This window comes from Lepidochelys kempii, chromosome 1 (genome assembly GCF_965140285.1).
Source record: "Lepidochelys kempii isolate rLepKem1 chromosome 1, rLepKem1.hap1, whole genome shotgun sequence".
Lineage (NCBI taxonomy): Eukaryota > Metazoa > Chordata > Testudines > Cheloniidae > Lepidochelys > Lepidochelys kempii.
Window position 1 is genome coordinate 10,126,970 of NC_136380.1, and position 21,759 is coordinate 10,148,728.

The 21,759-nt window shown below is 50.1% G+C and overlaps 1 protein-coding gene across 2 annotated transcripts in view; it reads left to right on the forward strand.

The window, feature by feature from the left end:
- PDE2A (phosphodiesterase 2A) overlaps window positions 1-21,759 on the forward strand; it is a 366,524-nt gene that overhangs the window by 131,352 nt on the left and 213,413 nt on the right. The gene's annotated exons all lie outside the window — the stretch shown is intronic.

Here is a 21,759-nt window from a genome sequence, read left to right on the forward strand (position 1 = left end):
CAGGGAAGAACTATGGGCTCAGAGCAGACAGAGAAAGATTGGACAATAGGCCATTCACTGAAGCGTGTGTCTATGTCTGTTACATGTATTGTCTGGCCAGGGATGCGTTTGTTCATGTTTCATGTACCATGTGCAGGTGTCATATGTCTGCATGTACAATTGGCCTATCTCTGTGTGTGCGTTTGCGTGCGTGATCTGTGTAACTGCCAACCCTGACGTGCGGGTTCTGTGTGTGCCATGTTAATTTCAGCCGGTACGCCAGGGAACGGGGCATCTGCCACACCTCTGTGTGTGTGTCTGTGTGCATCCCACGTTTCTCATGTGTGTTCTGTCGTGTGTGTATATGAACATAATGTGTTTGCATGCCACATGTACCGTGGGTGCCCTGTAGGTATCACATGCCCCCTGCATACGTACATGGCATGCTGGTGTGCCATCCTCACTTCCTGTCCCAAGCCATTGGGCAGCATTGCTGGGTGCTGCTCAACGGCTGCCAGAGGTGGCTGCATTTCAGTAGTGGGTGAAATGATTGTGGCTGTCGTTTGCACATGGCCTTGGAATGAATAGCGCTGGGGACCGATTGTAACCCGGACACACCCTCTCCAGCACAGTTACAGCAAGGGATTAATGTGCACCCTTACATCACCAGGCCTCGGGGTCAAATAAGAGCTGCTTCCACATCACTCTCTCTCTCCCTCCTGTCTCCTCTGCCTGACAAAAGGAAGTGCCGTGCACACCGGCCCCTCCCAGCCAGCTCTGCGGCATGACCTCCGACCCGCTCCATGCTGACAGAGGAGCTCATTTCCTGATGAGAAGGGGTGTCAGCCAGTCCCACACTGACTCTGACCCCACCCAAGCCAGGATTCGCACCAGTTTTTCCCGGCGCCCTTCTTCGCCTGTCGTGCATAAGCAGATTTTCACACACGTAGTCAGAGAGGGGAACATCTGTAATAGCTGGGGTAGTGTGGCCTAGTGAACTGAATGCAGGCGACTGTAGAGGAGTGTCTGGTTCTGCTAGTGACTCACGCAATGACTTTGGGGGGGGGATGCCTCAGTTTCCCCATTTACAAAATAGAGATATATTATTGTGGCCCAGATAGGGCTGCTTCAAGGATTAACCAGTTTGCATTTGGCGGATATTAAGTGCACTGCGGTGTATGATTAATGAACATGTTTTCCTTTTATGGACACTTTTCCCTGAAGATCTCAGAGGGCTTTGCAAAGCCGGGGAATTGAGGCACACAAAGGCTGCATGACTGCCCCAAGGGCCACAGGGTCAGTCTCTGGCAAAGCGGGGGACAGAAGGCAGGTCACTGGAGTCCCAGGCTGTAGCCACTAGACCACACTCTCATGGGAGGTCATGTCATCAAAAGAGACCCCAAACCCCTGGAGGTTTTCTGTCCCCATCTAATACTAACAACCTCTTGCACTGAAATAGCACCTCTGACCCCATAGTGCTTTGCTAAGTGTCTATAGGGATCCCTGCCCCGCCACTGAAATGCAGCTGCCTCTGGTGTGGAGCACAGCATCAACTCCATCCCAGTAACACTGCACAACTGTGGGAAGGGATACGAGGGATTGCTTCTCCGAGTAAAACTCCAGGGGATTCTTAGGCAGGCAGTAAGTACCTACCCACCCCAGCACCAGGGATCTTCAGTGAGCCCATATGGCCAGGAGCTGGGGTCTGCATCACAGCTGAGTGGCGATACCTTCAACTGTACAGTGCTCTCTAGCTCCATTCCCCGGTGGATGATTCAGCACTGACTCAAAAAGGAGAAGAACCTCATGGGTATGTCTACACTGCACTCTAAACCTGGGCTCTGACTCAGGCTTGAGCCCACGCCCCCCTTCTGTCCACACACAAATCAGCCTGATTCAGGTCAGCAAGTGCTCAGGTTCTGGCAGGATGGGTCAGAGCCCTGTCATTCTGCAGTGTGGACACAGCTCATCTGCAAACCCAAATCAGAAGGGCTGCGCAGCACAGTATGGATGTGTTTGCACAACTGTGAGACCCCGGGTCCAGCAATTGCAGGCCCAGGTGTACACTGCAGTCTGGACGCTGAAGTGAGGCTTGGAAACACTGAGTCCACGAGCCCGCTGCCGCATGCTGGGCTTTCCAATGCAGTGTAGCTATTCCCTGTGATATCCAATTGCCAGCACTGCCCCTGCCGATCACTGAGCTTGCCTTGCGAATCTCTGCAGTAGCCTGAATCCTGCGCTACAGAAGAAGCAGCTGCTGATGTCCATAGGGCTCACAGCTTGCTAGCCCCTAGTCATGCTGCCAAAGCGCGGAGGTATCTCATGCACACAGTGTCTGCCTCCCCCTCTTGCCCCAGTCTGGCCTCACCACGCTGCTTTGGCTAAGGAGAGCTGGTCCCAGGGCCGGGTGCAGTGACAGCCAGTGAGCTGGGAAGATCTGGCCAGGATCCTGCTCAGTTTGGAACCTGAGGGTGGTTTGTAACATCCTGGAAGAAACCCAGAGGGATTTTACCCTCTGGCACAAACCAGTTCCCATTGCTCCTGTATGTAGGATTTTACAAAAAGAAAAGGAGGACTTGTGGCACCTTAGAGACTAACCAATTTATTAGAGCATAAGCTTTCGTGAGCTACAGCTCACTTCATCGGATGCATTCAGTGGAAAATACAGTGGGGAGATTTATATACACAGAGAACATGAAACAATGGGTGTTACCATACACACTCACTTAAGATGAGCTATTACCAGCAGGAGAGCTGGGGGAGGGGGGAGGAACCTTTTGTAGTGATCATCAAGGTGGGCCATTTCTAGCAGTTGACAAGAACGTCTGAGGAACGGTGGGGGTGGGGTGGGGGTGGATAAACATGGGGAAATAGTTTTACTTTGTGTAATGACCCATTCACTCCCAGTCTCTATTCGAGCCTAAGTTAATTGTATCCAGTTTGCAAATTAATTCCAATTCAGCAGTCTCTCATTGGAATCTTTTTTTGAATATTTTTATTGAAGAATTGCCACGTTTAGGTCTGTAATCGAGTGACCAGAGAGATTGAAGTGTTCTCCGACTGGTTTTTGAATGTTATAATTCTTGACGACTGATTTGTGTCCATTTATTCTTTTACGTAAAGACTGTCCAGCCTGACCAATGTACATGGCAGAGGGGCATTGCTGGCACATGATGGCATATATCACATTGGTAGATGTGCAGGTGAATGAGCCTCTGATAGTGTGGCAGATGTGATTAGGCCCTAGGATGGTGTCCCCTGAATAGATATGTGGACACAGTTGGCAACGGGTTTTGTTGCAAGGATAGGTTCCTGGGTTAGTGGTTCTGTTGTGTGGTGTGTGGTTGCTGGTGAGTATTTGCTTCAGACTGGGGGGCTGTCTGTAAGCAAGGACTGGCCTGTCTCCTAAGATCTGTGAGAGTGATGGGTCGTCCTTCAGGATAGGTTGATCCTTGATGATGCACTGGAGTTGTTTTAGTTGGGGGCTGAAGGCGATGGCTAGTGGCGTTCTGTTATTTTCTTTGTTAGGCCTGTCCTGTAGTAGGTGACTTTTGGGTACTCTTCTGGCTCTGTCAATTTGTTTCTTCACTTCAGCAGGTGGGTACTGTAGTTGTAAGAATGCTTGATAGAGATCTTGTAGGTGTTTGTCTCTGTCTGAGGGGTTGGAGCAAATGCGGTTGTATCGTAGAGCTTGGCTGTAGACAATGGATCGTGTGATGTGGTCTGGATGAAAGCTGGAGGCATGTAGGTAGGAATAGCGGTCAGTAGGTTTCCGGTATAGGGTGGTGTTTATGTGACCATCGCTTATTAGCACTGTAGTGTCCAGGAAGTGGATCTCTTGTGTGGACTGGTCCAGGCTGAGGTTGATGGTGGAATGGAAATTGTTGAAATCCAGGTGGAATTCCTCAAGGGCTTCTTTTCCATGGGTCCAGATGATGAAGATGTCATCAATGTAGCGCAAGTAGAGTAGGGGCATAAGGGGACGAGAGCTGAGGAAGCGTTGTTCTAAGTCAGCCGTAAAAATGTTGGCATACTGTGGGGCCATGCGGGTACCCATAGCAGTGCCGCTGATTTGAAGGTATACATTGTCCCCAAATGTAAAATAGTTATGGGTGAGGACAAAGTCACAAAGTTCAGCCACCAGGTTTGCCATGACATTATCGGGGATAGTGTTCCTGACGGCTTGTAGTCCATCTTTGTGTGGAATGTTGGTGTAGAGGGCTTCTACATCCATCGTGGCCAGGATGGTGTTATCAGGAAGATCACTGATGGATTGAAGTTTCCTTAGGAAGTCAGTGGTGTCTCGAAGGTAGCTGGGAGTGCTGGTAGCGTAGGGCCTGAGGAGGGAGTCTACATAGCCAGACAATCCTGCTGTCAGGGTGCCAATGCCTGAGTTGATGGGGCATCCAGTATTTCCAGGTTTATGGATCTTGGGTAGCAGATAGAATACCCCAGGTCGGGGTTCCAGGGGTGTGTCTGTGTGGATTTGTTCTTGTGCTTTTTCAGGGAGTTTCTTGAGCAGATGGTGCAATTTCTTTTGGTAACCCTCAGTGGGTCATGGCTTGTAGAAACTCGTGTTGGAGAGCTGCCGAGCAGCCTCTTGTTCATATTCCGACCTATTCATGATGACGACAGCACCTCCTTTGTCAGCCTTTTTGATTATGATGTCAGAGTTGTTTCTGAGGCTGTGGATGGATTGTGTTCTGCATGGCTGAGGTTATGGGGCAAGTGATGCTGCTTTTCCACAATTTCAGCCTGTGCAAGTCGGTGGAAGCACTCTATGTAGAAGTCCAGTCTGTTGTTTCGACCTTCAGGAGGGGTCCACCCAGAATCCTTCTTTTTGTAGTCTTGGTAGGAAGGTCTCTGTGGGTTAGTATGTTGTTCAGAGGTGTGTTGGAAATATTCCTTGAGTCGGAGACGTCGAAAATAGGATTCTAGGTCACCACAGAACTGTATCATGTTCGTGGGGGTGGAGGGGCAGAAGGAGAGGCCCCGAGATAGGACAGATTCTTCTGCTGGGCTAAGAGTATAGTTGGATAGATTAACAATATTGCTGGGTGGGTTAAGGGAACCACTGTTGTGGCCCCTTGTGGATTTTACAGTAGCTCAACAGGGCCATAAAGCCGGGCCCGATCCTGCTCCTGTGGAATTCAATAACAAAACTCCCACTGATTTCACTGGGGACAGGCCAGGGTCCGCTGGACCGTGAGGGACTGAGCCACAGCTCACTGAAGTCAACGGGAGTCTTCCCATTGATTTCACTGGCTTTTGGTCCTGGCCCCAGCTGCAGATCCGGCGGGTTTCCTGCTCTCTCTTCTGCATATGGAGTGTTCTGTTGGCACCGGTGCGCCTTCCACTTGCATTTAGGAACATGAGAACGGCCAGACTGGTCCAGCTAGCTCAGTGTCCTGTCTTCCGACAGTGCCCGGTGCCAGGTGCTTCAGAGGGAAGGAACAGAACAGGGCAGTTGATCGAGTGAGCCATCCCCTGTCGGCCAATCCCAGCTTCTGGTGGTCAGAGGCTCAGGGTATGTCTGCACTATAATTAGACAGCCGTGGCCGGCCTGTGCCAGCTGACTTGGGCCCATGGGACTTGGACTAAGGGGCTGTTTAACTGTGGTGTAAACTCATCCCAAGCTCTGGGACCCTCCCACCTCGCAGGGTCCTAGAGCCCGGGCTCCAGCCTGAGCCCAGACATCTACACTGCAATTAAACAGCCCCGCAGCCAGAGTCAGTGTAGCCGTACCCTTAGGGACACCCAGAGCATGGGGTTGCATCCCTGACCACCTTGACTAATAGCCACCAACGGACCTATCCTCCATGGACTTATCTAATTCTTTTTTGAACCCGCTTATGCCTTTGGCCTTCGCAACATCCCCTGGCAATGAGTTCCACAGGTTGACTGTGCGTTGCATGAAGTAGTACTTCTTTTTGTTTTAAACTTGCTGCCTGTTAATTTGATTGGGTGACCCCTGGGTCTTGTGCTACGAGAAGGGGTAAATAACACTTCCTGATTCTCTTTCTCCACACCCATCGTGATTTTATAGACCTCAATCATATCCCCCCCGCCCCCGCTCCCCCAAGTTACCTCGTTTCTAAACTGAGCAGTCCCAGTCTTTTTACTCTCTCTTCAGATGGAAGCTGGTCCCTACCTCTGATCGTTTTTGTTGCCCTTCTCTGTACTTGTTCCAATTCCACTATATCGTTTTTGAGATGGGGTGACCAGAACGGCACGCAATGTTCAAAGTGGAGTTACGATATTTTCTCTCTTATTATTTAGCCTTTTCCTAATAGTTCCTTTCATTCTGTTCGCTTTTTTGTCTGCTGCTGCACATTGAGCAGGTGTTTTCAGAGAACTCTCCACAGTGACTCCAAGATTTCTTGCTTGAGTGGGAGCAGCTCATTAAGAACCCATCATTTTGGATGTAGAGTTGGGATGATGTTTTCCTATGTGCATCGTTTTGCACGTAGCAACATTGAATTGCATCTCTCATTTTGTTGCCCAGTCACCCAGTTTCGTGAGATCCTTTTGTAGCTCTTCTCAGTCAGCTTTGGACTTCACGATCTTGAGAAATTTAGAATTGTCTGCAAATTTTGCCACCTCACTGTTTACCCCTTTTTCCAAATCATTTATGAGTAGGTTGAACAGCACAGGTCCCCAGTACAGATCCTTGGGAGACTGCTTTTTATCTCTCTCCAATGTGAAAACTGACCATTTATTCCTATCCTTTGTTTCCTATCTTTTAACCAGTTACTGATCCGTGAGAGGAGCTTCCGTCTTATCCCATGCCTGCTAACTTGGTTTAAGAGCCTTTGATGTGGGACCATGTCAAAAGCTTTCTGAAAGTCCAAGTATACGGTATCCTCTGGATCACCCTTGTCCACATGCTTGTTGACACCCTCAAAGATCACCCTTGTCCACATGCTTGTTGACACCCTGAAAGAAATCTAATAGATGGATGAGGCATGATTTCTCTTTACAAAAGTCATATTGACTCTTCCTCAACAAATCATGTTCGTCTATGTGTCTGATAATTCTGTTTTTTACTATAGCTTCTGGTATTGAAGTTAGGCTCACTGGCCTGTAATTGCCAGGATCACCTCTGGAGCCTTTTTAAAAAATCGATGTTACATTAGCTATCCTCCAGTCATCAGGTACAGAGGCTGATTTAAGTGATAGTTTACATACCACAGTTAGAAGTTCTACAGTTTCACATCTGAGTTCTTTCAGAACTCTTGGGTGAATACCGTCAGGTCCCGGTGACTTATTACTGTTTAATTTATCAATTTGTTCCAACAACTCCTCTATTGACACCTCAATCGGGGACAGTTCCTCAGAATTGTCACCTAAAAAGAATGTCTCAGGGATGGGAATCCCCCTCACATCCTCTGCAGTGAAGGCCAATGCAAAGAAATCATTTAGCTTGTCCGCAATGCCCTTGTCTTCCTTGTGTGCTCCCTTAACACCTTGATTGTCCAGTGGCCCCACTGATTGTTTGGCAGGCTTCCTGCTTCTGATGCACTTAAACGAAATTTTACTGTTAGTTTTTGTGTCCTTTACTAGTTGCTCCTCAAATTCATTTTTGATCACTTCAGTGCGGGTTGCATGGCCCTCCTGAAAAAGAGGAACCTGAAGCTGCTCCGTTAGGGACTTTTCCTCCTCCTTGCAGCCAGCGTGGGGAGATCTCTCTATGAACTGCCTTGTCCTTGTGTCCCATTGACACTGGAGGGGCGGGGGGGAGGTGTAGATAAGGCAGAGAGCTATCTACTCCTGAGAGAAATCTGGGAGGTGGGACCCCGAGCAGGCATTCATAGACTCATAGACTTTAAGGCCAGAAGGGACCATCATGATCAGCTAGTCTGACCTCCTGCACATCGCAGGCCACCGAACCTCATCCGCCCGCTCCTGTAATAGACCCTGAATGTCTGGCTGAGTTACTGACGTCCTCAAATCCTGGTTTAAAGATTTCAAGTTACAGAGACTCCACCATTTACACTAGTTTAAACCTGCAAGTGACCCCATGCTGCAGAGGAAGGCGAAAAACCCTCAGGGTCTCTGCCCATCTGACCTGCTCCAGAGCTTGACTGGCATTGCTTGTGCCTCTCAAATGCAGCCACGGGGAGGAAGAAGTGAATTCATTCCTCCTCTCACAATGCCACTGCAAACACGACTGCCGCGGGTGGACAATTGCTCATATTCCTGTAATTTCCACCATGCAATTCTTATAATCACTGTGATTAAATCCCCTACCAGGAGTTTACCAAGAAAAAGGTAACTGCGGAACATTGTTAAATTTCCTGGGCCTTTTGTTGCTGTGTCGGGAACAGAGTAATAATATTAAGCCCTCTTTATATTTCTGTATCACCATGTGGTCCCAAAGGGCTTTGCAGGTGTACAAAGATCCTTTCACCCCCCACTGAGATGCAGCCACTTCTGGGCTGGAATGCGCCTGGGTATCAGTACCAGCAGCACCACGGTTTTTAGGAAGGAAAGAAATCTGTAGCCTGTAATGGCTGGGAGCCATGTAAACGGGGATTTGCAAAGAAGTAAGGTACCCAAATGGCACTGCAATTCAGTGGGAGTTGAACATGTGGCTCAGGTAGGAGCCTTTGAAAACTCCAGCCATTTGTTTATGTGGGTATAACTTGTAAATAGCAACCGAATCCAAGGAGAGTGATCCTTAGTCAGAGGCAGAACAGACTTGGCTGGGGATATGCGCATCAACTTCAAAAAACTGCACCACAGCTCTCTTTGAGCATTTCTCCAAGATCTCTCTTCTCCATTCCGATTAACAGAATTTAAAATGCTATCTGTAAGGGTACTGCCCAGTGGCTGCCACGAATTTTACCAATCCAGTTGAAACTGCAAAGGGGAGGAATTTTAGGTCGGCAAAATATATGGAACTCAACTGGGATGGTCACACAAGCAGCCAGGACCTTGGTTTATGTCTCATTTGAAAGAAAATACCTTCCAGCAACACAGTGCCCCCTACCATCAGGAGGGGTTTGTTCACATTTATTTGAAGCTTGGCAGAATTTGATTTTTATTATTTTATAATGTTGATGTATAATATCAAGGTTTATTTTTAAGCATTTTTTCTATTTTTATTTCTTTAAATTTTCACCGTTGCGGGAAATTAGGGGAGGGTCAGACAACGTGTGTGTGTGTGGGGGGGAGGGTCAGAGAATAATTATTTAATGACAGTAGCTGTTGGGATTAAAAAAGGGAAAGTTCTATAACCACAAATTTTCAAGATCAAATGTCAAAAAAATACACAAAGTAAATAACCTTAAATCAACTCTGGTAAGTTCTTGGGCTGCATTTTTCTTACTTTGCCTCTCGGTATATTTCGATTATTATCTGTGGAAATATTGTGTTGTCAGTTTCTGTGCATGTGTACGGTGGAACTGATGTTTACTGATAAAAATCTAGTCCTTCTAAGCCTGTTTATACAGCACAGTGAGCTCTGTTCATCTTCAGACATTAACCTTGGCATATTTAGGGCACAGTGTAAGATGCATGGCTGGGTTCAGGTTCACTCCTAAAGAGAGGGGTTGGACTGCCCTTGGCAATGGGGGTTCTGGCCAGCGGGTCACCTGCTATTATTAGTTATTTGTATCACCACAGCACCTCGGAACTCCAGTCATGGATTGGGACCCCGCTGTGCAAGGTGCTGTACAAAACAGACAGTCCCTGCCCTAAGGAGCTTACAATCTAAGACAAGAGAAAAGAGATGGCAACAGACTGATGGGATAGTGCATTGAAACCATGAGACGGTATTGGTCAGCATGACAAGCAGTGGTCTTAGCACACCAGCAAGTCACCTGCGGCTTTAAGAAAGCCGGTTTGGCTGAGCTGAGGGGGTTTGCTGGGAAGGTAGATGGTGCGCAGGATGCTACAGATGACAGCACCTTGGAAATGATTTTAATACTGTAATACAGACCCCTGGCCAGTGGGGAAGTCCTAGTATCCACAAGAGGTTACAGATGGGGAAGCTAAGCAAATCATTACTTCTGGGCCTCGGTGTCAGATTAGAATTTGTGAGTTCCTGGTGCCTGGTCTTATGCTTCAGCCACTAGCCCTTACTGCTTCTTGGAACAGGAATTGCCATGTGGGATCAGACCAAGGCTGTGTCTCTCGTCAGAAGGTGCAAGAACCCCTGTAATGGAATAACTTGCCGCAACCCCAGGCAGCCAGTGTTTGGCTTGCACCTTGGGAGGGTTTATTTTTCTGTCTTTATCTGATCTAATGACACTGTACGGTTTCAGAGTAACAGCCGTGTTAGTCTGTATTCACAAAAAGAAAAGGAGGACTTGTGGCACCTTAGAGACTAACCAATTTATTTGAGCATAAGCTTTCGTGAGCTACAGCTCACTTCATCGGATGCATACTGTGGAAAATACAGAAGATGTTCTTATACATACAAACCATGAAAAAATGGGTGTTTACCACTACAAAAGGTTTTCTCTCCCCCCACTCCACTCTCCTGCTGGTAATAGCTTATCTAAAGTGATCACTCTCCTTACAATGTGTATAATAATCAAGGTGGGCCATTTCCAGCACAAATCCAGGGTTTAACAAGAACGTCTGAGGAAAGGGGGGGGGGTAGGAAAAAACAAGGGGAAATAGGTTACCTTGCATAATGACTTAGCCACTCCCAGTCTCTATTCAAGCCTAAGTTAATAGTATCCAATTTGCAAATGAATTCCAATTCAGCAGTCTCTCGCTGGTGTCTGGTTTTGAAGTTTTTCTGTTGTAATATCGCAACTTTCATGTCTGTAATCGCGTGACCAGAGAGATTGAAGTGTTCTCCGACTGGTTTATGAATGTTATAATTCTTGACATCTGATTTGTGTCCATTTATTCTTTTACGTAGAGACTGTCCAGTTTGACCAATGTACATGACAGAGGGGCATTGCTGGCACATGATGGCATAGATCACATTGGTGGATGTGCTGGTGAACGGGCCTCTGATAGTGTGGCTGATGTGATTAGGCCCTATGATGTCCCCTGAATAGATATGTGGACACAGTTGGCAACGGACTTGGTTGCAAGGATAGGCTCCTGGGTTAGTGGTTCTGTTGTGTGGTGTGTGGTTGCTGGTGAGTATTAGCTTCAGGTTCGGGGGCAAGGACTGGCCTGTCTCCCAAGATCTGTGAGAGTGATGGGTTATCCTTCAGGATAGGTTATAGATCCTTGATGATGTGTTGGAGGGGTTTTAGTTAGGGGCTGAAGTTGACGGCTAGTGGCGTTCTGTTATTTTCTTTGTTAGGCCTGTCCTGTAGTAGGTAACTTCTGGGAACTCTTCTGGCTCTATCAATCTGTTTCTTCACTTCCGCAGGCGGGTGTTGTAGTTGTAAGAATGCTTGATAGAAACTTTCTCATCATCCATATAAGTGTCTAAACTCTCACGGAGCTCTTGGTGTCTATCATATCCTATGGCAGCGAGTTCCACAAGTGAACTATGGACTATGCAAAAAGAAAAGGCATTTCCTTTGATCAATTTTAAACACGCTGCCTTTCAGCTTAGGTGGATGTGCCTTTGTATCATTGCCCCATTCCGTGTTTTTGAGGCCTTTGGACTGGTGAGGCAACTGTGGCTAGCAGGGCTTGGGAGTTGGCCACCTGACTCATCAGCATTGTTTTCCTGCCGCAGGAGGTCTCTTGTCCAATTTCTGGGGCCTCCTTGCCCTATTGAAGCACCTCATGGGACTCCATCCATGAGTGGGGGCCTGATCCTGGGCAGAGGACTTGTAGGATGGGACAGGAGAGTTTGGTCAGGAGGCTTGTTCATTACCTTGGCATGGTGAGGGTTAATGCCAGTGCCAGGAACAAGGATGCAGCGCCCCATGGGGGCAGTTCAGGTTGCTTCCTGCAGCCTGTTAATGGCCAGCGTGGCTTCACAACCCCCTGAGGGCTCGTCATCATTGCAGAGATAATGCGAGATATAACTCAAGTCCCGTCCACACACACAAGCCTTGAATTCATGTGGCCCGTTGTGGGGGTAGAGGCACCAGCTAGAGGGGGCTCAGCTCAGCAGCTCACTCTCCTCCCCTCCCCCCATACAGCTTGGGTGTTATATCCCAGCATAGCTGAGCTCGGCTAGCTGGAAAGGAGACATGAGGGTTAAGTCAGCCGTAGCCACAAAGCCGGTGCAGGGCATCCCCTGCCAGCATGCTCAGCCCGGCTGCGGAAGTGCCCGCTGTAGCCACGTGATGGGAGTTCATGCTGGTCTGTTCAGCCCACAACCTCTGGGCTGAGACTGCTCCCAATGGGACAATTCATGCTCAGCATCTGGCCGCCTACCCTCTTCTTTGGCCCCCTAGCCTCAGAGCCCCTCCTATGGCTTGTGGTGGGTGGTGGCTTCTGCACTCCAGAAGCCCCACCCCACCAGGATGCAGGCTGAGACCCCCCCCTTCCCCAAACTCGCTTTCCCAAATGGCTGCTGGACAGTAACAACTTTCACTCGCTCCCAACCCCTGTGATCAGTGAGTGACCCAGTCGCAGGCCCCGGCGCCAGACTCCTCCCCAATCCCTCCAAGGCCTCGCTGGTTTTTGGAAAATAAAACCCTCAACGCCAGGTATTCCCATTGCCACCACGTGCCCCTGGAAGGAAAAGCAACCCCCTGTTTTCGCCAGTGTTCCTATGCAGCCTGCCCACCAAACACTAATAAACCCCAGCCCCTTTGGAGAGGCAGCAGATGGGGTTTTACAGCTAACAGGATTCAGGGGGCTAACACTCCCCCTCCCTGTACAAGGCAGGTTTTGCTATTTCTGGCTGAAAATCGCTTTTCCCAGGAGGGAGGTCTATTAGTTCTCTGGCTGCCATCACACGAGCGGCCTGTATTTGTCAGCTGTCTGCTGAGATTCCAGCCCACCGGGGCCAGATAGCATCTGATTCGATTTAGCATCTCCCTTTAAACAAGGTGTATATTGTCCAGGATCCTCAGAGAGTGGCACGCAGCTCAGCTTCCATCCCAGCTCCTGCTGAAGTTCAGGGGCTTGCAGGACTGGAAACTGGAATGGGAGGAGGCCCAGAGGACTTCACTGGTACGAGGTGTCCTCTCTTTCTACCCTCCGCTTGCTTTTCTTTCTTTCTATCTCTTGCTCCTTCACTTCTTCTCTCTCTTCCCGCCACCAGCTTTCTCTCTTGCTTCCCTCTTTCACTGTATTTCTTCTTTCTCTCGCTCCTTCTTTCCTTTTCTCGCCACGGAGGACTGGGATTAGCTCGGAATAAGCACAGTTGTGGGTTAAAAGAAAAGGAGTACTTGTGGCACCTTAGAGATGCATCCGATGAAGTGAGCTGTAGCTCACGAAAGCTTATGCTCAAATAAATTGGTTAGTCTCTAAGGTGCCACAAGTCCTCCTTTTCTTTTTGCGAATACAGACTAACACGGCTGTAACTCTGAAAGTTGTGGGTTAGATTTCCCCAGGCTGTTCTTGGTAGAATGCTGGACATTATGGGACCTTCTAGCTCACGGCCCCATTGTGCTAGGTGCTGCATATAGACTCTGCCCTGAAGCACTTCCAGTCTAACTGGACAAGGGAAGGATTTTTGTCCCCGTGGCAGCTGCGACACAGAATAACCCAGGGTACATCTCCACAGCAATCGCCCGGTGTGACCGCAGTGCAAACTGTCACACCCGAGCTAGCTTTGATCCAGCTAACTCGGTCACAAACATTTTGCTGCAGCTTCACCGCTCCGGTGCCTGAACTAGCTTGATCAAAGCTCGCTCAGGTACATCACACCTCCAGCTGCAGTATAGCCAGACCCTCAGAGACATGCCCACAATCGCAGAGCAAGCCGGTGCTAGAGACAGGAATTGAACCCATGCTAGCGTCACAGCCATGAGACCATCTTTCCTTTTGCTCTTGCCAGCCCAGTGATCCAGCTTGGCTAGTAGGCCCATCCACCCCAGCCCTGGCGCAAGCCAGTGAAAGAAACATGAGCAGCGATTTGCAGTCCCTGTGGAGTTTTCTCTGAAAGCAGCGAGTGCCTTTCTGCCTGAGAGAGATAAAGGTGCCAGACACAAGATGAGATCGAAACTGGTGGGGGGAACAGGACCTTAAAAAGAACAAAGGCTTGGAAGAGCGATCAGGCTGATATAAGCACCCTGCGATGCGGGGAGGGAGAAGGGAAAGGGAATTGTGCTGTGCTGGAACGTAACACCGTCCCAGGCCTTTAAAGAGCCCAAGAAGCCAAATGCACCAGCCTTTATCACTCCCAAACAGCCAAGGGGGGCAGGGAGGAGCAAGGCAGGGGAGTTGCTCCCCGCTGCCAAGAGATCTGGTTGGCTTTAGCCTGTGCCAGGTGGTGATCTATTAAAAGATAGCCCTGGAAATCTTCTCCGCGCCTGTCTCAGAGCAGATGGAGACGCTAGCAACCAGCATGGGCAGCCACTGTGGCAACAGGCTGCTAATTGTTATTTTTGATAAAGGCAAATGAATCTTGATTTTTGTTTCCTTCGACCATTTCCCTCCTTTCGAGCCTTCCCTTCTCCCCAGCGTTCTCTCCATCCTGTCCAGGGAAGGAGCACAAGCTGGTGTGTAAGGCATCGGCATGGGAGGTTCTTGTCCCAAGATTTAGTGGGAGACCTCGGCCAAGTCCTTTCCCTTTGCTGTGCCTCAGTTTCCCCACGTGTATGATGGCATCGATTCACCTTTTGGAGGCTCTTACCTCGGAGATCCGTGGATGGAAAGCACCCTGGAAGAGCTATTATGCGTCATTAGTGCAAAGGCCACTAAGAGTAACACCAGAACGTGTCACACAGCCATAGCCATGGCCCATCTCCGTCCTTGCTGGGGCACTTCTTGTAATCTGACCTCAAAGCCAGCAATATAATGTAATGGAGGTGTAACTCCCTCGGCCATGTGCTGCATCTCCAGCCGCCCCAGTGATGGGGAACTAGAACCTAGCTCCTTCCGGTCTAAAAGACCAGGCCCCTCCCACGTGAGCTCAAGGAGATTCACCAATCGCTCTTGGCAGTATAAAGCCCATGACGCACAGTTGGGCAGTTCTGATGCCAACCCGCAGAGGGCGATGACGCACAGAGAGGGGCGGGGCGGTGAGTCAGGCAGGAGCGTGCGTTGGATGTGGTGTGTGGCGGAGTTTAGCTGGAGGGTTTGACAGCTGGCAAAAGACTGGATCACTTGTCGGGGGGTATCTGGCAGGCTGGCAGTTGGCGAAGGGCGAGATCATTGCTAGGGGACAGTCGGAAGGGCCATTAGCTGGCAGAAGTGGGTGGCTGCTTGTGTAGGTGGCAGCTGGATCTGCAGGCTCCCTAAAGCTGACCCTGGGGCGGAGGCAGGAATAGCGACAGGAGGTACAGGGCTGAATGGAAGAGGAGGTGGGCAAGTCTCTAGCCTCAGCCAATGAAAAACCGAAAAAGAAAAAGGCAAGGCAACAGGCCAATCAGCAGGGGAGATTAAATTAAAATCCAACCCCACACCAATGATGTCACTACCTCAGAAGAAGGGAAAACTTGGTTCCCAGCCCAGCCACTCAGCGGAAAATTGGCTCCCACTTGCACATGCTTTTCCTTTGCTTTTGGGCTCTCCCTGCCAGGAGGGACTGTGTTCCCCAATCCTCTAGGCCCAGGTCCTGGAAGAGAAAAGGTGATCAATATGTTTTGCAAACTGATTGGTCGTTCAAGACAATTTATTCGGGTTGCTCTAACTCTGGTCCTAACCGTGGTCTGGAAGAAAAGGGCCAGGCCGATTCTGGAGAGGAAAATACTCTGGGTTTCTCCTTGCCTCACCCCGTCTATGGTGACTGTCAGGGTGGCACTCCCGAGCGCACCGTGGCTGGACTCGGGTGGTGACGGCTGTTGGACATTCACGCATGGCTCCTGGGGCGTCACTAGACCTGGAGCGGCTTCGTGTTCTGCTCCCCCTTGCGAGTCCGAAGTGAAGTGGGGTGTGGTGCAGGGAGCTGTGGCGTCTCCTGGGTGAAGTGGAAAGCTGAGGATCTCTCCTGGCTGTTGAAGATCCCAGGACCCTCTCTGTGATAGGGATAATTCTGGGCCTCTGGCCATGTTACACTGTCTCTCTGAATCCAGCCAGACCCTCACTTTTGCAGCTGGATTTACAAGGGTCTCTGGATAATTTCCTCTCCTAGAATAGCATTTCTATCGGCAGTGCTAAGAGCAGGCTAGTCAGCTCTCAGCTTTCTAGGTGTTAGGTGATCACTGCAGGGGCCCCGGAGGAATTACTCCCCCCATATGCGATTGTCGAGGAGGATTACGTGGAAGGGCCTCACTGTAACAGCTGGGGTGTGGTCCTTAATCAGTTACTATATTCTTCACCTCCTTTTCCTAAACTGGCTGCGCGCTGTTAAACAGCTGCTGCACCCAGCCCCAGAGGTGGCTGCATTTCAGTGGCATGCCACGACAGTCCTGTCTATTTAGTCCATCGAGGGTTTCCAGAACCTATGCTAAGTGGATTGGAATTACACCGCTGGCCGCCTTGTGCCCACTTAGCCTGCAGAGCCTAGGAGTCGGCCGACCTTTGGCAAGCCTCACTAAGCCAAGAGCAAATGTCTAGGAAAAGCTCTTAGACACACCGAGGAGCTTCAGCTTCGTCTCCGGCAAAGGACGACAGGAAGGAGAGCTCTGTTCCAGGGGAAGCATTCCAGGAACACGCTGCCCTGGACAAAAGGTCCTGGACAAAAGCAGCACCACGGATTTCAGTCTCGTTACTAATGGATGGGGAGAGACACCTCCTCCCTCCAGGGTTATTAAAGTGGAAGCTGCCTTCCCACTATAAGCATGATTTAGGGCCCCCATCCCAAAATGAGACTCAGCCAACTGCTGCATCCCACTCCAGAGGTGACTGCATACCATTGCTGAGAGAATGATCTATGTGCTGCTAAACAGCTTCCCTGGGGGGGAAAATCTTCTCCCGGGGCAATCGTCGCATTTGGCCTCCATAGGGGTCATGTCACCCTCGGTAACGGCACTCCAGCTTCCAATGAATAGCACTTGAACAGAGCACTTGTGGCCTGTTCAATAGAGAGCAGGGGATTTCCCTGCCTGCTGGCGAGGGAGGGAATCATTCTGCTTCTTGATGGGCATGAGAAAGGGAAGGGCAAGGTGCTGTCATTCCAGTGCAGCCCCAGGGGCATTTCCAGCTGGGGACGGGGCTGGACATTTGCGATCCACCTGGCTTCAAAATCTGCGAGATCTTGCGCAGCAGCAAACGCGGGGCTCACCGGACTTCAGTCTCGAGATGAGCGGGTCTAAGGAGGCAGGTGAATCCTGGGAGGCAGAGCAAGTGGGGGCCCCGCCCCACCCCTTCCACCTGCAGTCCTCCCGCCCCCGCTGGCATTTTTCCAGCCCTCTCCCCCCCACAATTGGCCGGGGTCCCTGGGCCCACTGGCTAGTCTACCACTGAGGAGTGCCCTTGTGCATAAGGGGGCTGAACACCCCTGTTCAGTTCCTGCCTCGGGGCCCATGGGTGGATCCTGCTCCAGAGAGGCTCCCCTGGCCAGAGCAAAGGCAGGTTGACTGAGATCACCAAAAGTGACTCCGGCCAGGCGCTGGGCAGAGCCCCGTTGGGCCAGGCGCGGCTGCGTGGAGACGAGATCTGGCTGCAGAGCTCATTTAAGCCGAGAAGTGACGCATGGGAGCTGGGGCGGGGGGAGAAGGAGCCACTGGCACAAATCCTGCTTTGACAGATGCAGGGTGCCTCGGCAGTTGGGTTTGCTAATTATAAGCGAAGTCAGCGCCATACATGGAGCCCTTCCCTGGTGAGAGGATCTGAGCCTCCAGGGCTGCTATTAATAATAGACTATTTAGGAAATGGCTGTCTTTAGAGGAGCGGGAAGCCCCGGTAGCTCCTCCAGCCTCGAGCCCTGTTTCACTGGGGCTTTAGCCAGACGAATGGCAAGCACCCCTCGTCCCAGGGCTCCAGTTGGGAAGCTGTCCCTCCGGCTGTGGGAGCTCCCGTTTAACAGCGATACGCAGTACCTCGCCACATCTCGGCTGGGCCCTTCGCTGCGTGCTGGGATTTCAGTGTCCCTGATCCATAGCAACCAGCCCCTTCCTCTAGCCAGGCCCACGGTCCGTACTCTCTCACTAGGGCTTACTACCTGCTGGTGAAGCAACTAGGAAGGGGCTGGTGGGACCCGGCGGGCAGAGAAAAGGCTCTGGTACACAGGAGACCCGCATTCATTTGATGGGGAAAGGGGCCAGGTTATCAGAGTGAAATCATATAATCACAGTTATGGGATGGGCAGCACAGGGCAAGCGTGGCCCCACCCCCCATGCCTCACCCCCATCCTAGGGGTACCACCTCCTGTGGTTGGGGGGTGGGTTAGCATGCAAGGCCATTCAGGTTTCAGAGTAGCAGCCGTGTTAGTCTGTATTTGCAAAAAGAAAAGGAGGACTTGTGGCACCTTAGAGACTAACCAATTTATCTGAGCATCAGCTTTCGTGAGCTACAGCTCACTTCATCGGATGCATTCAGTGGAAAATACAGTGGGGAGATTTATATACACACAGAACACGAAACAATGGGTGTTACCATACACACTGTAACGAGCGTGATCACTTAAGGTGAGCTATTACCAGCAGGAGAGCGGGGTGCGGGGGGGGGGGAGGATCTTTTGTAGTGATAATCGAGGTGGGCCATTTCCAGCAGTTGACAAGAATGTCTGAGGAACAGAGGGGTGGGGGGGGAGGATAAATATGGGGAAATAGTTTTACTTTGTGTAATGTCCCATCCACTCCCAGTCTCTATTCAAGCCTAAGTTAATTGTATCCAGTTTGCAAATTTATTCCAATTCAGCAGTCTTCTCCTTGGAGTCTGTTTTTGAATTTTTTTTTATGAAGAATTGCCACTTTTAGGTCTGTAATCGAGTGACCAGAGAGATTGAAGTGTTCTCCGACTGGTTTTTGAATGTTATAATTCTTGACATCTGATTTGTGTCCATTTATTCTTTTACGTAGAGACTGTCCAGTTTGGCGAATGTACATGGCAGAGGGGCATTGCTGGCACATGAGGGCATATATCACATTGGTAGATGTGCAGGTGAACGGGCCATTCAGTGCTTGACTTCTGCTAAGGCTCCCTGGCCTCTGATGGGACCCAGGAGACCTAGATTCTTGTCCTAGCTCTGTACAGACTCCCGGGATGACCTTGGGCCACTCATTTGGCCTCAGCTGCCCACCGGTACCATGGGGATCATAATCCTTTCTCTCTGTCTTGTCTATTTATTCCATCAGCTCCTTGGGGCAGAGCCCGTCTTGTACTGATTATAGAGCATGTGTCCAGTTAGGATCCGGGGAGAATAGTTGATCACAAAATGAATATGAGCCAACCATGTGATGCAGTCATGAGCTAGACTAGTATCACTCTGGGTGGTATTAACGGGAGTGTTGTGTGTAAGACATGGGAGGTAACTGTCCCACTCCACTCAGCACTGGTGAGGCCTCAGCTGGAGAACTGTGTCCAGTTCTGGGCACCACACTTTAGGAAAGATGGGGACAAATTGGAAAGAGTCCAGAGGAGAGCAACAAAAATGATCAAAGACTGAGAAAACCTGACCTGTGGGGAAAGGTTAAAAAACATAGGTGTGTTTAGTCTTGGTCAAAGAAGACTGAGGGGGGACCTGAGGACAGTCTTCCAATATGTTAAGGGCTGTTGTAAAGAGGACAGGGATCAGTTGTTCTCCATGTCCACTGAAGGTAGGACAAGAAGTAATGGGCTTAATCTGCAGCCAGGGAGATTTAATTTAGATATTAGGAAAATATTTCTAATCTCAGGGTAATTAAGCTCTGGAGCAGGCTTCCAAGGGAGGTTGTGGAATCCCTGTCACTGGAGGTTTCTAAGACTAGGCTGGTCAACCCCCTGTCAGAGCTGGTTTAGGTTTACTTGGTCCCCAGCACCATCATTTTGTAACATTTGTGAGGTGGTGTTATCGTGGACAGTCCTTCCCCATTGACTCAATGTCCTTCTGAGCTAGTGCTGGCCCTGCATGGGGTGGCTTTCCAGGATCTAGAGGATAGATCCCTTTGGATCCCTTTGGAGCAGTAGTGTGGTCTAGTGGTTGGAGCAGAGGACCTGGGGTGCAGGACTCCTAGGTTCTATTCCTGTCTGTGCCACTGAATGTGTTGCATGGCCTTGGGTGAATTACAAAGGCAAACGGAGCATCCTCTGTTCTTGGGTGCCGTGATGTCTGAGCGGCTGGCTTCAGACACAGAGGCAGGATTTTCACTGGTTCCATGTCGTCTCCGTGGGGAAGAGCGCCCCCCTACTGAACTACCATTGCCACTGGGTTTTGCTGCAAGCTCTCCCGCTGACTGGGGTCACAAGGCTGTGCAGCGTAACAATCACTCCGGCTGCCTTGAGATTTAATTGAAGTGATTCAGCACGGCAGCCCTTTCTTCTCATGCTAATGTTGCTAGAAATTAGCACTGATTAAAAACCCTGCTTGTTCCGGACACTGTCCAGCTTGTGAATGGGGCTCGGAGCCTTTGTGGTTTGGGTTAGGAGGACAGGCCTTGCATAATTCAGGTTAGAAGAGAGAGCTGGGCCAAACCCCCAGGGAACAGATGGCTCTGGGACAGTAAAATGGGCAGCAAGGAATCACTGCTGATTAGGAACCGAATGTGGCTATGAGACAAGATGCAAAGGAGCCATCTGACCCCTGAGCCCCAAACCCTCGGGAGGTGCAGAAAGCCTGCTTCCATTTCTTTTCCCCCTCCACAAGCCTGTGCTTTGAGTCGGTTTCACTGGAATTGGAAGCCCAGCACTGCGGTAAATGTTCCTGTGTAACTAGTACTGATGCACATGCAAGGAGGATTGCTCCGGAGAAGGTTAGATAGTGGGAATTAGAGAGGAAGGATGGTCTTATGCTTAGAGCAGGCATGAGCCTCTGAAAAGTGGCATTCGTGTTCCCAGCTCTGCTACGGACACCCTGTGGGACCTTGCGCAAGTCATGTAGGCCCAAATCATCAAAGGGATTTAGGCACCATTGATTTCAGTCTGCGCCTTAATCCCTCTTGGCTTCTGTCCATATCTGTGAAATGGGGATGGTAATCCTTGTGCATGTACAGTGCCTAGCACTGATTTCAGTATATGGGGCCTGATCTCAATGTATGGGGCCTAATCTCAGTTGGGGCCTGTTGTATGAATTTACAGGGAATATATTGGCTAACGGTGTTAGCATAACCCAGTCACTGTTTAACATTCAAACAGTGTCAAGCAAGGTGTGGGGTTTGGTATGCAGAGACTTCGGCCTGCTTAGTACCATGGTAAGTCCACTACTCATAATCTTTTAAACCTTTGATTAAAGATACAGAAAAGGAGGGAAAACAGTTAAAGAACTGGAAATGCGAAGTGTTAAGGAAGGCTTTCATTTGGACAAGATATCTTGTTTCCATTCCCTTTAGCGGAAGGGAGTGGTAGGAGGGAAACTCCTCCTTATTTGACATCTCTTCGATGGTATTAAAGATGGTAACAACTGTCCTTTTTGGAGGGGAGAAGTCAGTTGAGATGAGCTGGGGCTGTTGCTCTTGCAGCTGTTGTTAGTCCCTTCATCTCAGCTGGTGTTTGGGATTCACCTGCAGCTGGTGCGGGTGGTGATGTCACCCGGGTCCCGCTCTCTGATCCGGTCGCGTCAGGATGTGGCTCGGGATTAGGACGAAGAAGGTCCGGGGGCTCAGGGGACGCTGGGGGTGGTGATGTCACCCGGGTCCTGCTCTCTGATCTGGTCGGGTCAGGACGTGGCTCGGGATTAGGTCGAAGAAGGTCCGGGGGCTCAGGGGACGCTGGGGGTGG